This window comes from Oncorhynchus tshawytscha, linkage group LG25, assembly GCF_018296145.1.
Source record: "Oncorhynchus tshawytscha isolate Ot180627B linkage group LG25, Otsh_v2.0, whole genome shotgun sequence".
Classification (NCBI taxonomy): domain Eukaryota; kingdom Metazoa; phylum Chordata; class Actinopteri; order Salmoniformes; family Salmonidae; genus Oncorhynchus; species Oncorhynchus tshawytscha.
In genome coordinates, this window is record NC_056453.1 from 42428233 (window position 1) to 42443060 (window position 14828).

Genomic DNA, 14828 nt, shown 5'->3' on the forward strand with positions numbered 1-14828 from the left:
AACCTATCAGTCAGCATGTGGAACATTCAGGGCCTAAACTCATCAACCTATCAGTCAGCACGTGGAACATTCAGGGCCTAAACTCATCAACCTATCAGTTAGCACGTGGAACATTCAGGGCCTAAACTCATCAACCTATCAGTTAGCATGTGGAACATTCAGGGCCTAAACTCATCAACCTATCAGTTAGCATGTGGAACATTCAGGGCCTAAACTCATCAACCTATCAGTTAGCACGTGGAACATTCAGGGCCTAAACTCATCAACCTATCAGTTAGCATGTGGAACATTCAGGGCCTAAACTCATCAACCTATCAGTTAGCATGTGGAACATTCAGGGCCTAAACTCATCAACCTATCAGTCAGCACGTGGAACATTCAGGGCCTAAACTCATCAACCTATCAGTCAGCACGTGGAACATTCAGGGCCTAAACTCATCAACCTATCAGTTAGCACGTGGAACATTCAGGGCCTAAACTCATCAACCTATCAGTTAGCACGTGGAACATTCAGGGCCTAAACTCATCAACCTATCAGTTAGCATGTGGAACATTCATGGCCTAAACTCATCAACCTATCAGTTAGCACGTGGAACATTCAGGGCCTAAACACATCAACCTATCAGTTAGCATGTGGAACATTCAGGGCCTAAACTCATCAACCTATCAGTTAGCATGTGGAACATTCAGGGCCTAAACTCATCAACCTATCAGTCAGCACGTGGAACATTCAGGGCCTAAACTCATCAACCTATCAGTTAGCATGTGGAACATTCAGGGCCTAAACTCATCAACCTATCAGTTAGCACGTGGAACATTCAGGGCCTAAACTCATCAACCTATCAGTCAGCATGTGGAACATTCAGGGCGTAAACTCATCAACCTATCAGTCAGCATGTGGAACATTCAGGGCCTAAACTCATCAACCTATCAGTCAGCATGTGGAACATTCAGGGCCTAAACTCATCAACCTATCAGTCAGCATGTGGAACATTCAGGGCCTAAACTCATCAACCTATCAGTCAGCATGTGGAACATTCAGGGCCTAAACTCATCAACCTATCAGTCAGCATGTGGAACATTCAGGGCCTAAACTCATCAACCTATCAGTCAGCATGTGGAACATTCAGGGCCTAAACTCATCAACCTATCAGTCAGCATGTGGAACATTCAGGGCCTAAACTCATCAACCTATCAGTCAGCATGTGGAACATTCAGGGCCTAAACTCATCAACCTATCAGTCAGCATGTGGAACATTCAGGGCCTAAACTCATCAACCTATCAGTCAGCATGTGGAACATTCAGGGCCTAAACTCATCAACCTATCAGTCAGCATGTGGAACATTCAGGGCCTAAACTGGATAAAACTGAAAAAAATGACTTGTATTGACGGAAAAATATGTCTTCCTTTCTGCAATATATATATTCCCCCCCCCAGAATCCCCATATTACTTAGAGGATCTAAAGAAGGACTAAAGGAGGACCCAGCCTTGAGGAAGAGACGTGCCATTTCCAGGCCCAGGGCAATGTGCTCACAGGAACACGACCTGATGTAACGACGACACGAGGGGACAGCTTCATTACAGGCCATTCTGTGTCTAATTGTCTTCATCTGCACCATAGAAACAACAGGGACAGCTTCATTACAGGCCATTCTGTTTCTAACTGTCTTCATCTGCACCATAGAAACAACAGGGACAGACGACACGAGGGGACAGCTTCATTACAGGCCATTCTGTTTCTAACTGTCTTCATCTGCACCATAGAAACAACAGGGACAGCTTCATTACAGGCCATAGTGTCTCTGTCTTCATCTGCACCATAGAAACAACAGGGACAGCTTCATTACAGGCCATTCTGTTTCTAACTGTCTTCATCTGCCCCATAGAAACAACAGGGACAGACGACACGAGGGGACAGCTTCATTACAGGCCATTCTGTTTCTAATTGTCTTCATCTGCACCATAGAAACAACAGGGACAGCTTCATTACAGGCCATTCTGTGTCTAATTGTCTTCATCTGCACCATAGAAACAACAGGGACAGCTTCATTACAGGCCGTTCTGTTTCTAACTGTCTTCATCTGCACCATAGAAACAACAGGGACAGCTTCATTACAGGCCATAGTGTCTCTGTCTTCATCTGCACCATAGAAACAACAGGGACAGCTTCATTACAGGCCATTCTGTTTCTAACTGTCTTCATCTGCACCATAGAAACAACAGGGACAGACCACACGAGGGGACAGCTTCATTACAGGCCATTCTGTTTCTAACTGTCTTCATCTGCACCATAGAAACAACAGTGACAGACCACATGAGGGGACAGCTTCATTACAGGCCATAGTGTCACTAACTGTCTTCATCTGCACCATAGAAACAACAGGGACAGCTTCATTACAGGCCATTCTGTTTCTAACTGCCTAAATCTGCCCCATAGAAACAACAGTGACATCACCATCAATAACAACAGACGGGATCTGTTGCAGCCTGGGTCTGTACTTTGTCAATGGTAGGTTATGGGGGGACTCTTTGGGGAGATTCACCTACTGCTCACCTCTTGGCCACAGTACAGTAGACTATATGATTACAGACATTGACCCTTTCTCTCTCAGCTCATTCACTGTCAAGCCACTAACACCTCTGTCGGATCACAGCCAAATTATGTTGTTCCTCAAAAGAACAGACATGGAAACAACCAGACATTCACAGCCCAGTCAGCTGTACAACATCACAGCCCAGTCAGCTGTACAACATCACAGCCCAGTAAACTATACAACATCACAGTCCAGTCAGCTGTACAACATCAGACATTCACAGTCCAGTCAGCTGTACAACATCAGACATTCACAGTCCAGTCAGCTGTTCAACATCAGACATTCACAGTCCAGTCAGCTGTACAACATCAGACATTCACAGCCCAGTCAGCTGTACAACATCAGACATTCACAGCCCAGTCAGCTGTACAACATCACAGCCCAGTCAGCTGTACAACATCAGACATTCACAGCCCAGTAAGCTGTACAACATCAGACATTCACAGCCCAGTCAGCTGTACAACATCAGACATTCACAGCCCAGTCAGCTGTACAACATCAGACATTCACAGCCCAGTCAGCTGTACAACATCAGACATTCACAGCCCAGTCAGCTGTACAACATCACAGCCCAGTCAGCTGTACAACATCAGACATTCACAGCCCAGTAAGCTGTACAACATCACAGCCCAGTCAGCTGTACAACATCAGACATTCACAGCCCAGTCAGCTGTTCAACATCACAGCCCAGTCAGCTGTACAACATCACAGCCCAGTCAGCTGTACAACATCAGACATTCACAGCCCAGTCAGCTGTACAACACCAGACATTCACAGTCCAGTCAGCTGTACAACATCACAGCCCAGTCAGCTGTACAACATCACAGCCCAGTCAGCTGTACAACATCACAGCCCAGTCAGCTGTACAACATCACAGCCCAGTCAGCTGTACAACATCACAGCCCAGTAAGCTGTACAACATCAGACATCCACAGCCCAGTCAGCTGTACAACATCACAGCCCAGTCAGCTGTACAACATCAGACATTCACAGCCCAGTCAGCTGTACAACATCACAGCCCAGTCAGCTGTACAACATCACAGCCCAGTCAGCTGTTCAACACCAGACATTCACAGTCCAGTCAGCTGTACAACATCAGACATTCACAGTCCAGTCAGCTGTACAACATCAGACATTCACAGCCCAGTCAGCTGTACAACATCAGACATTCACAGCCCAGTCAGCTGTACAACATCACATCCACAGCCCAGTCAGCTGTACAACATCACAGCCCAGTCAGCTGTTCAACACCAGACATTCACAGTCCAGTCAGCTGTACAACATCAGACATTCACAGCCCAGTCAGCTGTACAACATCAGACATTCACAGCCCAGTCAGCTGTACAACATCACAGTCCAGTCAGCTGTACAACATCACAGTCCAGTCAGCTGTACAACATCACAGTCCAGTCAGCTGTACAACATCACAGTCCAGTCAGCTGTACAACATCACAGTCCAGTCAGCTGTACAACATCACAGTCCAGTCAGCTGTACAACATCACAGTCCAGTCAGCTGTACAACATCACAGTCCAGTCAGCTGTACAACATCACAGTCCAGTCAGCTGTACAACATCACAGTCCAGTCAGCTGTACAACACCAGACATTCACAGCCCAGTCAGCTGTACAACACCAGACATTCACAGCCCAGTCAGCTGTACAACATCAGACATTCACAGCCCAGTCAGCTGTACAACATCACAGCCCAGTCAGCTGTTCAACACCAGACATTCACAGCCCAGTCAGCTGTACAACACCAGACATTCACAGCCCAGTCAGCTGTACAACACCAGACATTCACAGTCCAGTAAGCTGTACAACATCACAGTCCAGTCAGCTGTACAACATCACAGTCCAGTCAGCTGTACAACATCAGACATTCACAGTCCAGTAAGCTGTACAACATCACAGTCCAGTCAGCTGTACAACATCACAGTCCAGTCAGCTGTACAACATCAGACATTCACAGTCCAGTCAGCTGTACAACATCAGACATTCACAGTCCAGTCAGCTGTACAACATCAGACATTCACAGTCCAGTCTGCTGTACAACATCAGACATTCACAGCCCAGTCAGCTGTACAACATCAGACATTCACAGTCCAGTCAGCTGTACAACATCACAGTCCAGTCAGCTGTACAACATCACAGTCCAGTCAGCTGTACAACATCAGACATTCACAGTCCAGTCAGCTGTACAACATCACAGTCCAGTCAGCTGTACAACATCAGACATTCACAGTCCAGTCAGCTGTACAACATCACAGTCCAGTAAGCTGTACAACATCACAGTCCAGTCAGCTGTACAACATCACAGTCCAGTCAGCTGTACAACATCAGACATTCATACAGATGGGCCCAAAACAGCACAGAAGAATACCAGAAAGCAACCTGTAACCAAAATATCCAGACACTCTTAGATAACTTTCTGGATCCACATTCACTCACAGTGAAGAAGGCATCAATCTAGCAGTACAAAACATCAACTATATATTCAGGCAAATGGAAAAAAAGGCACAAATGAAATTGATAAAAAACTAAACTAAAAAGATCACAGATGACGACTGGTTTCATGCAGATTGTAAAAGTATAAGGAATAAACATAGAACACCTCCAATCAAAAGCACAGAGACCCAAATAATGGTGAATTACGCCTTCATTACTGTGATATAAACGTACACTCTATAAACGTACACTCAGAACCAAAAGCACAGAGACCCAAATAATGGTGAACTACGCCTTCATTACTGTGATATAAACGTACACTCTATAAACGTACACTCTATAAACGTACACTCAGAACCAAAAAAGCACAGAGACCCAAATAATGGTGAATTACGCCTTCATTACTGTGATATAAACGTACACTCTATAAACGTACACTCAGAACCCAAAAAGCACAGAGACCCAAATAATGGTGAACTACACCTTCATTACTGTGATATAAACGTACCCTCTATAAACGAACACTCAGAACATAAAGCACACCACAACAGCAAGCAGTTGACACGAATTGAGGAGTCCATAAACACAAACAACTTCTGGCAAAATTGGAAAAAACGAAACAAATCAAAACCAGAGGAATTAGCGATACAAAATGGTGACATATGGACAACCCATTTTAAAACACTACAACACTGTTCAAATTGACACAAACACAGAGCAATGCAAAATTCATGAGAAGTTGAAGGGATTAGAAAAAGCTATAAAGGACAATCCAAATCCACTGGACTCCCCAATTACTGACTAGGAGCTCTATAAGAAACTTCAGACCCTCAAATTTAAAAAAGCATGTGGACCTGATGGCATCCTACATGAGATGCTCAAACTCACTACTGCAAAATGTCTATTGGCTATATTAAAACTGTTGCATTTGATCCTGAGTGTAGGTTATTTCTCTGACATCTGGAATCAAGACCTCATAACCCCAATCTTTAAGAACGGAGACAAATTTGACCCTAACAATTACAGAGGCATTTGTGTGAACAGTAACCTGGGGAATGTTTTCTGTAGTATTATAAATGTAAGAGTTATAAACTTGTTTAATAAGCACAATGTCTTGAATAAAATACTAATTGGATTTATACCAAAACATCTTATTTATGATATTTACACCCTACAGACCCTGATAGATAAACATGTCCACCAAAATAATACCAAAATAAATGCTTGCTTTATCGACTTCCAAAAAGCATTTGATTCTATTTGGCATACAGGACTGTTCTACAAAGTAATTGAAAGTGGTGTAGGGGGTTAAACATATCACATAATTAAAACACTGTGTACTGGCAATATGTGCAGCATTAAGATTGGCAAGAAAATAACAGAATTATTTAACCAGGGGTGAGGCCTTCGCCAGGGTTGTAATCTGAGCCCTGCACTCTTCAATATTTACATCAACAAATTGGTCACTATTGTAGAAAAATCCTCAGCCACTGGTGTTGGTCTCCACAATTCAGAAGTTCAATGCCTACTCTTCACAGATGACCTATGCCTGCTGTCACCCACAGCACATGGCCTACAGCAGAGCCTGGACCTGCTAGAGCAGTACTGCCAGACCTGGGCCTTGGCAGTAAACCCCCACAGCACATGGCCTACAGCAGAGCCTGGACCTGCTAGAGCAGTACTGCCAGACCTGGGCCCTGGCAGTAAACACCCACAGCACATGGCCTACAGCAGAGCCTGGACCTGCTAGAGCAGTACTGCCAGACCTGGGCCTTGGCAGTAAACCCCAAAAATACGAAAATAATTATTTTCCAAAGAAGATCCAGATCTCAGGGAATTAGACCAAAGTTCTCAATTGGTGCAAAATATATAGAGTACTGTACACTGAGAGAGTGAGAGAGAAAGCACGCAGGGCATTCTACACCATTAAAAAACAAATAAAGATTGAAATAACTATTCAAATTTGGCTACAAACTAATTGAATATGTCATTGAACCAATTGCCCTTTATGGCAGCGAGGTTTGGGGTCCACTAGCAAAACAAGATTAATTCAAATGGGACAAACACCCCATTGAAACCCTGCATGCAGGGTTCTGTAAGATTCTCCTACTTGTCCAGAGGAAAACTACAAACAATGCATGCAGGGCAGAATTAGGCCAATATCCATTAATAATAAAAACTCAAAAAAGAGCAATTAAGTTTTGGAAACATCTAAAATACAGTGACCCCCTCTCATATCATTACCAAGCCCTGCAATGCCAAGAGCTGAGCAAAGAAAAGAGTCCCCTCATCCAGCTGGTCCTGGGGCTGAGTTCACAAACCTGTTCTACTAACACACTGAAGCCTCAGGACCAGAACATCCAATCAATCAGAATAAAACAAATTACAACACAATGAAAATAAAACTACATTTCTTTTTGGGAAACAAAAGCACAAGCACAAAGCAAAATGCAGTGCTATCTGGCCCTAAATGGACAGTACACCGTAGCTAACTAGTTGATTTGGTTACTGATCAAAACCTTAGAAAAACCTTGACAAAGTACAGGCTCAGTGAGCACAGCCTTGTCATTGAGAAGAGTAGACACAGGAAAACCTGGCTCCCTGTAGAGGAAAGGCTGTGCAACCACTGCACAACAGCAGAACCTGGCTCCCTGTAGAGGAAAGGCTGTGCAACCACTGCAGAACCTGGCTCCCTGTAGAGGAAAGGCTGTGCAACCACTGCACAACAGCAGAACCCGTCCTGTTGGGGGAGGATGCAGAGAGCTGTGGGTTGGCAGCGCACTACATTGAAGACCTCTCTGATGAGAGTAGGCTACCCGTCCTGTTGGGGGAGGATGTAGAGAGCTGTGGGTTGACAGCGCACTACATTGAAGACCTCTCTGATGAGAGTAGGCTACCCGTCCTGTTGGGGGAGGACGCAGAGAGCTGTGGGTTGACAGCGCATTACATTGAAGACCTCTCTGATGAGAGTAGGTTACCCGTCCTGTTGGGGGAGGATGCAGAGAGCTGATGGGTTGAGGACAGCTGTGGGTTGACAGCGCACTACATTGAAGACCTCTCTGATGAGAGTAGGTTACCCATCCTGTTGGGGGAGGACGCAGAGAGCTGTGGGTTGACAGCGCACTACATTGAAGACCTCTCTGATGAGAGTAGGCTACCCGTCCTGTTGGGGGAGGACGCAGAGAGCTGTGGGTTGACAGCGCACTACATTGAAGACCTCTCTGATGAGAGTAGGTTTCCCGGCCTGTTGGGGGAGGATGCAGAGAGCTGTGGGTTGACAGCGCACTACATTGAAGACCTCTCTGATGAGAGTAGGCTACCCGTCCTGTTGGGGGAGGACGCAGAGAGCTGTGGGTTGACAGCGCACTACATTGAAGACCTCTCTGATGAGAGTAGGCTACCCGTCCTGTTGGGGGAGGACGCAGAGAGCTGTGGGTTGACAGCGCACTACATTGAAGACCTCTCTGATGAGAGTAGGTTACCCGTCCTGTTGGGGGAGGACGCAGAGAGCTGTGGGTTGACAGCGCACTACATTGAAGACCTCTCTGATGAGAGTAGGCTACCCGTCCTGTTGGGGGAGGATGCAGAGAGCTGTGGGTTGACAGCGCACTACATTGCTGCCTGCCATAAGTTGAGGGACAGTGTCTGACAGACCAATCAACCTGCACATGTCCTCTACTGTATGCTTATTGTTATCGTTCAGTGTATGGTTATTGTGACCCTTGGTTGTTGTTGTTAATGTTGTCCAGTTGACAATTTTGATTACACTTATTTTCATATGGTAAATATACAAAGTAAGCTTTGGCAATATGTGCAATGTTACGTCATGCCATTAAAGCGAATTTAATTGAATTGAAAGGAGAGAGAGAGAAAGACAGGAGAGAGAGAGAAACAGAGAGACAGAGATAGAGAGAAAGGTGAGAGAGAGAGGCAAGGGACAGAGAGAGAGAGAGAAGGAAAGAGAGACAGAGAGAGAGAGGCAAGGGACAGAGAGAGAGAGAGAAGGAAAGAGAGACAGAGAGAGAGAGACAGAGAAGGAAAGAGAGAGAGAGAGACAGACAGACAGACAGACAGACAGACAGACAGACAGACAGACAGACAGACAGACAGAAGACAGACAGACAGACAGACAGACAGACAGACAGACAGACAGACAGACAGACAGACAGACAGACAGACAGAGGCAGACAGACAGACAGACAGACAGACAGAAGGAAAGACAGACAGACAGACAGACAGACAGACAGACAGACAGACAGACAGACAGACAGACAGACAGACAGACAGACAGACAGACAGACAGACAGACAGACAGACAGACAGACAGACAGACAGACAGACAGGATGGGTGGAACGCAGGCCTATAATCAAAGTAGAGTGCTCCATTTGACGCTGGTTCGTTTTGTTTCTCATACTAATGCATTCAATTACTGTTCAGACCAGGAAGAAAAGAGGGATGTATTGCTCAAAACATAATTGCTAGGTGATCATGTAAAGTGAATAGGAGAACAGGAAACCTAGACCCCCTATAGCAATAGTTGCATTTTCCTTCATATACAATTCTTTCTCATATAACGCAAGGTGATATGAAAACCAAGTTTAATCATAATAATTGGAAATAGAACACTGGAAAAATAATAATTTGGTTTGGTAAATGCACACAAAGGAAATACATGTATTTTGCCGTTCAGATCACCAATTCAAAATGCTATGGCAACGAGATGCATTTACCTTCAGCTTCTGGGAGCATTTAGGACGATTCTATTTCAGATAATCCCTTAACTGGGAACATCCCCGACCAACCATCTAGCTTCCTTCACTGTTCCTCATCTGTCTGTCTGTCCGTTCCTCCATATCTCTCTCCATCTCTCCGTCGCTCTCCCTCTCTCCATCACTCTCCCTCTCTCCATCTCTCCGTCTCTCCGTCCCTCTCCCTCTCTCCCCTTCTCCATCCCTCTCCCTCTCTCCATCACTCTCCCTATCTCCATCTCTCCGTCTCTCCGTCCCTCTCCCTCTCTCCCCTTCTCCATCCCTCTCCCTCTCTCCATCACTCTCCCTCTCTCCATCTCTCCGTCTCTCCGTCCCTCTCCCTCTCTCCATCTCTCCGTCTCTCCGTCTCTCCGTCCCTCTCCATCTCTCCGTCTCTCCGTCCCTCTCCCTCTCTCCATCTCTCCATCCCTCTCCCCCTCTCCCTCCCTCTCTCCATCTCTCCCTCTCTCCGTCCCTCTCCCTCTCTCCATCTCTCCGTCTCTCCCTCCATCTCTCCGTCTCTCCGTCCCTCTCCCTCTCTCCATCTCTCCGTCTCTCCGTCCCTCTCCCTCTCTCCATCTCTCCATCTCTCCGTTCCTCTCCCTCTCTCCATCACTGTCCCTCTCTCCATCTCTCCGTCTCTCCGTCCCTCTCCCTCTCTCCATCTCTCCGTCTCCCTCCCTCTCCCTCTCCGTCCCTCCATCCCTCTCCCTCTCTCCCCCTCTCCATCCCTCTCCCTCTCTCCATCTCTCCGTCCCTCTCCCTCTCCCTCCCTCTCTCCATCTCTCCGTCCCTCTCCCTCTCTCCCCCTCTCCATCACTCTCCCTCCCTCTCTCCGTTCCTCCATCCCTCTCCCTCTCTCCGTCTCTCCCTCTCTCTCTCTCTCTCCATCTCTCCATCTCTCCATCCCTCTCCCTCTCTCCATCTCTCCCTCTCTCTCTATATATATATATATATAAGCAATTTCACATTTCAGTCATTTAGTCATCCAGAGCAATTTACAGTCAGTGAATTCATGTGAAGATATATACAGCAGGTAGGACAGCTACATATCTCAGTTATAGTAAGTACATGTTTTTTCAGTAAAGTAGCTATCACCCAGTCAGAGCTAGTAGAGGGAGAGAGTCAAGTGCCAGTGTTAGTTTATAAAGGGGGGTGGGGGATTATTGAAGATACTCTTTGAAGATGATCGGTGATTGCAACTGTGAGTTGTAAACTGTGAGCTGTGAGCTGTAAAACAATGTGAGCTGTGAGCTGTAAAACAATGTGAGCTGTGAGTTGTAAAACAATGTGAGCTGTAAAACAATGTGAGCTGTAAAACAATGTGAGCTGTAAAACAATGTGAGCTGTAAAACAATGTGAGCTGTAAAACAATGTGAGCTGTAAAACAATGTGAGCTGTAAAACAATGTGAGCTGTAAAACAATGTGAGCTGTAAAACAATGTGAGCTGTAAAACAATGTGAGCTGTAAAACAATGTGAGCTGTAAAACAATGTGAGCTGTGAGCTGTAAAACAATGTGAGCTGTAAAACAATGTGAGCTGTAAAACAATGTGAGCTGTAAAACAATGTGAGCTGTGAGCTGTAAAACAATGTGAGCTGTAAAACATTGTGAGCTGTAAAACAATGTGAGCTGTGAAACAATGTGAGCTGTAAAACAATGTGAGCTGTGAAACTGTAAAACAATGTGAGCTGTAAAACAATGTGAGCTGTAAAACAATGTGAGCTGTAAAACAATGTGAGCTGTAAAACAATGTGAGCTGTGTAAAACAAAAACAATGTGAGCTGTGAGCTGTAAAACAATGTGAGCTGTAAAACAATGTGAGCTGTGTAAAACAATGTGAGCTGTAAAACAATGTGAGCTGTAAAACAATGTGAGCTGTAAAACAATGTGAGCTGTAAAACAATGTGAGCTGTAAAACAATGTGAGCTGTAAAACAATGTGAGCTGTAAAACAATGTGAGCTGTGAAACAATGTGAGCTGTAAAACAATGTGAGCTGTGAAACAATGTGATCTGTAAAACAATGTGAGCTGTGAAACAATGTGAGCTGTAAAACAATGTGAGCTGTAAAACAATGTGAGCTGTGAAACAATGTGAGCTGTGAAACAATGTGAGCTGTAAAACAATGTGAGCTGTGAGCTGTAAAACAATGTGAGCTGTAAAACAATGTGAGCTGTGAGCTGTAAAACAATGTGAGCTGTGAGCTGTAAAACAATGTGAGCAAAACAATGTGAGCTGTAAAACAATGTGAGCTGTGAAACAATGCTGTAAAACAATGTGAGCTGTAAAACAATGTGAGCTGTAAAACAAAACAATGTGAGCTGTAAAACAATGTGAGCTGTAAAACAATGTGAGCTGTGAGCTGTAAAACAATGTGAGCTGTAAAACAATGTGAGCTGTAAAACAATGTGAGCTGTGAAACAATGTGAGCTGTGAAAACAATGTGAGCTGTAAAACAATGTGAGCTGTAAACAATGTGAGCTGTGTAAAACAATGTGAGCTGTGAAACAATGTGAGCTGTAAAACAATGTGAGCTGTAAAACAATGTGAGCTGTAAAAAACAATGTGAGCTGTAAAACAATGTGAGCTGTAAAACAATGTGAGCTGTGAAAAACAATGTGAGCTGTAAAACAATGTGAGCTGTGAGCTGTAAAACAATGTGAGCTGTGAGATGTAAAACAATGTGAGCTGTAAAACAATGTGAGCTGTAAAACAATGTGAGCTGTGAAACAATGTGAGCTGTAAAACAATGTGAGCTGTGAGATGTAAAACAATGTGAGCTGTAAAACAATGTGAGCTGTAAAACAATGTGAGCTGTAAAACAATGTGAGCTGTGAAAAAATGTGAGCTGTAAAACAATGTGAGCTGTAAAACAATGTGAGCTGTAAAACAATGTGAGCTGTGAAAAAATGTGAGCTGTAAAACAATGTGAGCTGTAAAACAATGTGAGCTGTAAAACAATGTGAGCTGTAAAACAATGTGAGCTGTGAAACAATGTGAGCTGTAAAACAATGTGAGCTGTAAAACAATGTGAGCTGTAAAACAATGTGAGCTGTAAAACAATGTGAGCTGTAAAACAATGTGAGCTGTAAAACAATGTGAGCTGTAAAACAATGTGAGCTGTAAAACAATGTGAGCTGTAAAACAATGTGAGCTGTAAAACAATGTGAGCTGTAAAACAATGTGAGCTGTAAAACAATGTGAGCTGTGAAACAATGTGAGCTGTAAAACAATGTGAGCTGTGAAACAATGTGAGCTGTGAAACAATGTGAGCTGTAAAACAATGTGAGCTGTAAAACAATGTGAGCTGTAAAACAATGTGAGCTGTAAAACAATGTGAGCTGTAAAACAATGTGAGCTGTAAAACAATGTGAGCTGTAAAACAATGTGAGCTGTAAAACAATGTGAGCTGTAAAACAATGTGAGCTGTGTGAGCTGTAAAACAATGTGAGCTGTAAAACAATGTGAGCTGTAAAACAATGTGAGCTGTAAAACAATGTGAGCTGTAAACAATGTGAGCTGTGAAAAACAATGTGAGCTGTAAAACAATGTGAGCTGTAAAACAATGTGAGCTGTAAAACAATGTGAGCTGTAAAACAATGTGAGCTGTGAAAACAATGTGAGCTGTAAAACAATGTGAGCTGTGAGCTGTAAAACAATGTGAGCTGTAAAACAATGTGAGCTGTAAAACAATGCTGTAAAACAATGTGAGCTGTAAAACAATGTGAGCTGTAAAAATGTGAGCTGTAAAACAATGTGAGCTGTAAAACAATGTGAGCTGTGAAACAATGTCAGCTGTGAGCTGTAAAACAATGTGAGATGTAACACAATGTGAGCTGTGAGCTGTAAAACAATGTGAGCTGTAAAACAATGTGAGCTGTAAAACAATGTGAGCTGTAAAACAATGTGAGCTGTAAAACAATGTGAGCTGTAAAACAATGTGAGCTGTAAAACAATGTGAGCTGTAAAAAATGTGAAAAACAATGTGAGCTGTGTGAGCTGTAAAACAATGTGAGCTGTAAAACAATGTGAAAACAATGTGAGCTGTAAAACAATGTGAGCTGTAAAACAATGTGAGCTGTAAAACAATGTGAGCTGTAAAACAATGTGAGCTGTGAAACAATGCTGTAAAACAATGTGAGCTGTAAAACAATGTGAGCTGTGAGCTGTAAAACAATGTGAGCTGTAAAACAATGTGAGCTGTAAAACAATGTGAGCTGTAAAACAATGTGAGCTGTGAAAACAATGTGAGCTGTAAAAACAATGTGAGCTGTAAAACAATGTGAGCTGTGAAACAATGTGAGCTGTAAAAAACAATGTGAGCTGTAAAACAATGTGAGCTGTAAAACAATGTGAGCTGTAAAACAATGTGAGCTGTAAAACAATGTGAGCTGTAAAACAATGTGAGCTGTGAGCTGTAAAACAATGTGAGCTGTAAAACAATGTGAGCTGTAAAACAATGAGCTGTAAAACAATGTGAGCTGTAAAACAATGTGAGCTGTAAAACAATGTGAGCTGTAAAACAATGTGAGCTGTAAAACAATGTGAGCTGTAAAACAATGTGAGCTGTGTAAAACAATGTGAGCTGTAAAAACAATGTGAGCTGTAAAACAATGTGAGCTGTAAAACAATGTGAGCTGTAAAACAATGTGAGCTGTAAAACAATGTGAGCTGTAAAACAATGTGCTGTGAAAACAATGCTGTAAAACAATGTGAGCTGTAAAACAATGTGAGCTGTAAAACAATGTGAGCTGTGAAAAACAATGTGAGCTGTAAAACAATGTGAGCTGTGAAAACAATGTGAGCTGTAAAACAATGTGAGCTGTAAAACAATGTGAGCTGTAAAACAATGTGAAAACAATGTGAGCTGTGAGCTGTAAAACAATGTGAGCTGTGAGCTGTAAAACAATGTGAGCTGTAAAACAATGTGAGCTGTGAGCTGTAAACAATGTGAGCTGTAAAACAATGTGAGCTGTAAAACAATGTGAGCTGTAAAACAATGTGAGCTGTAAAACAATGTGAAACAATGTGAGCTG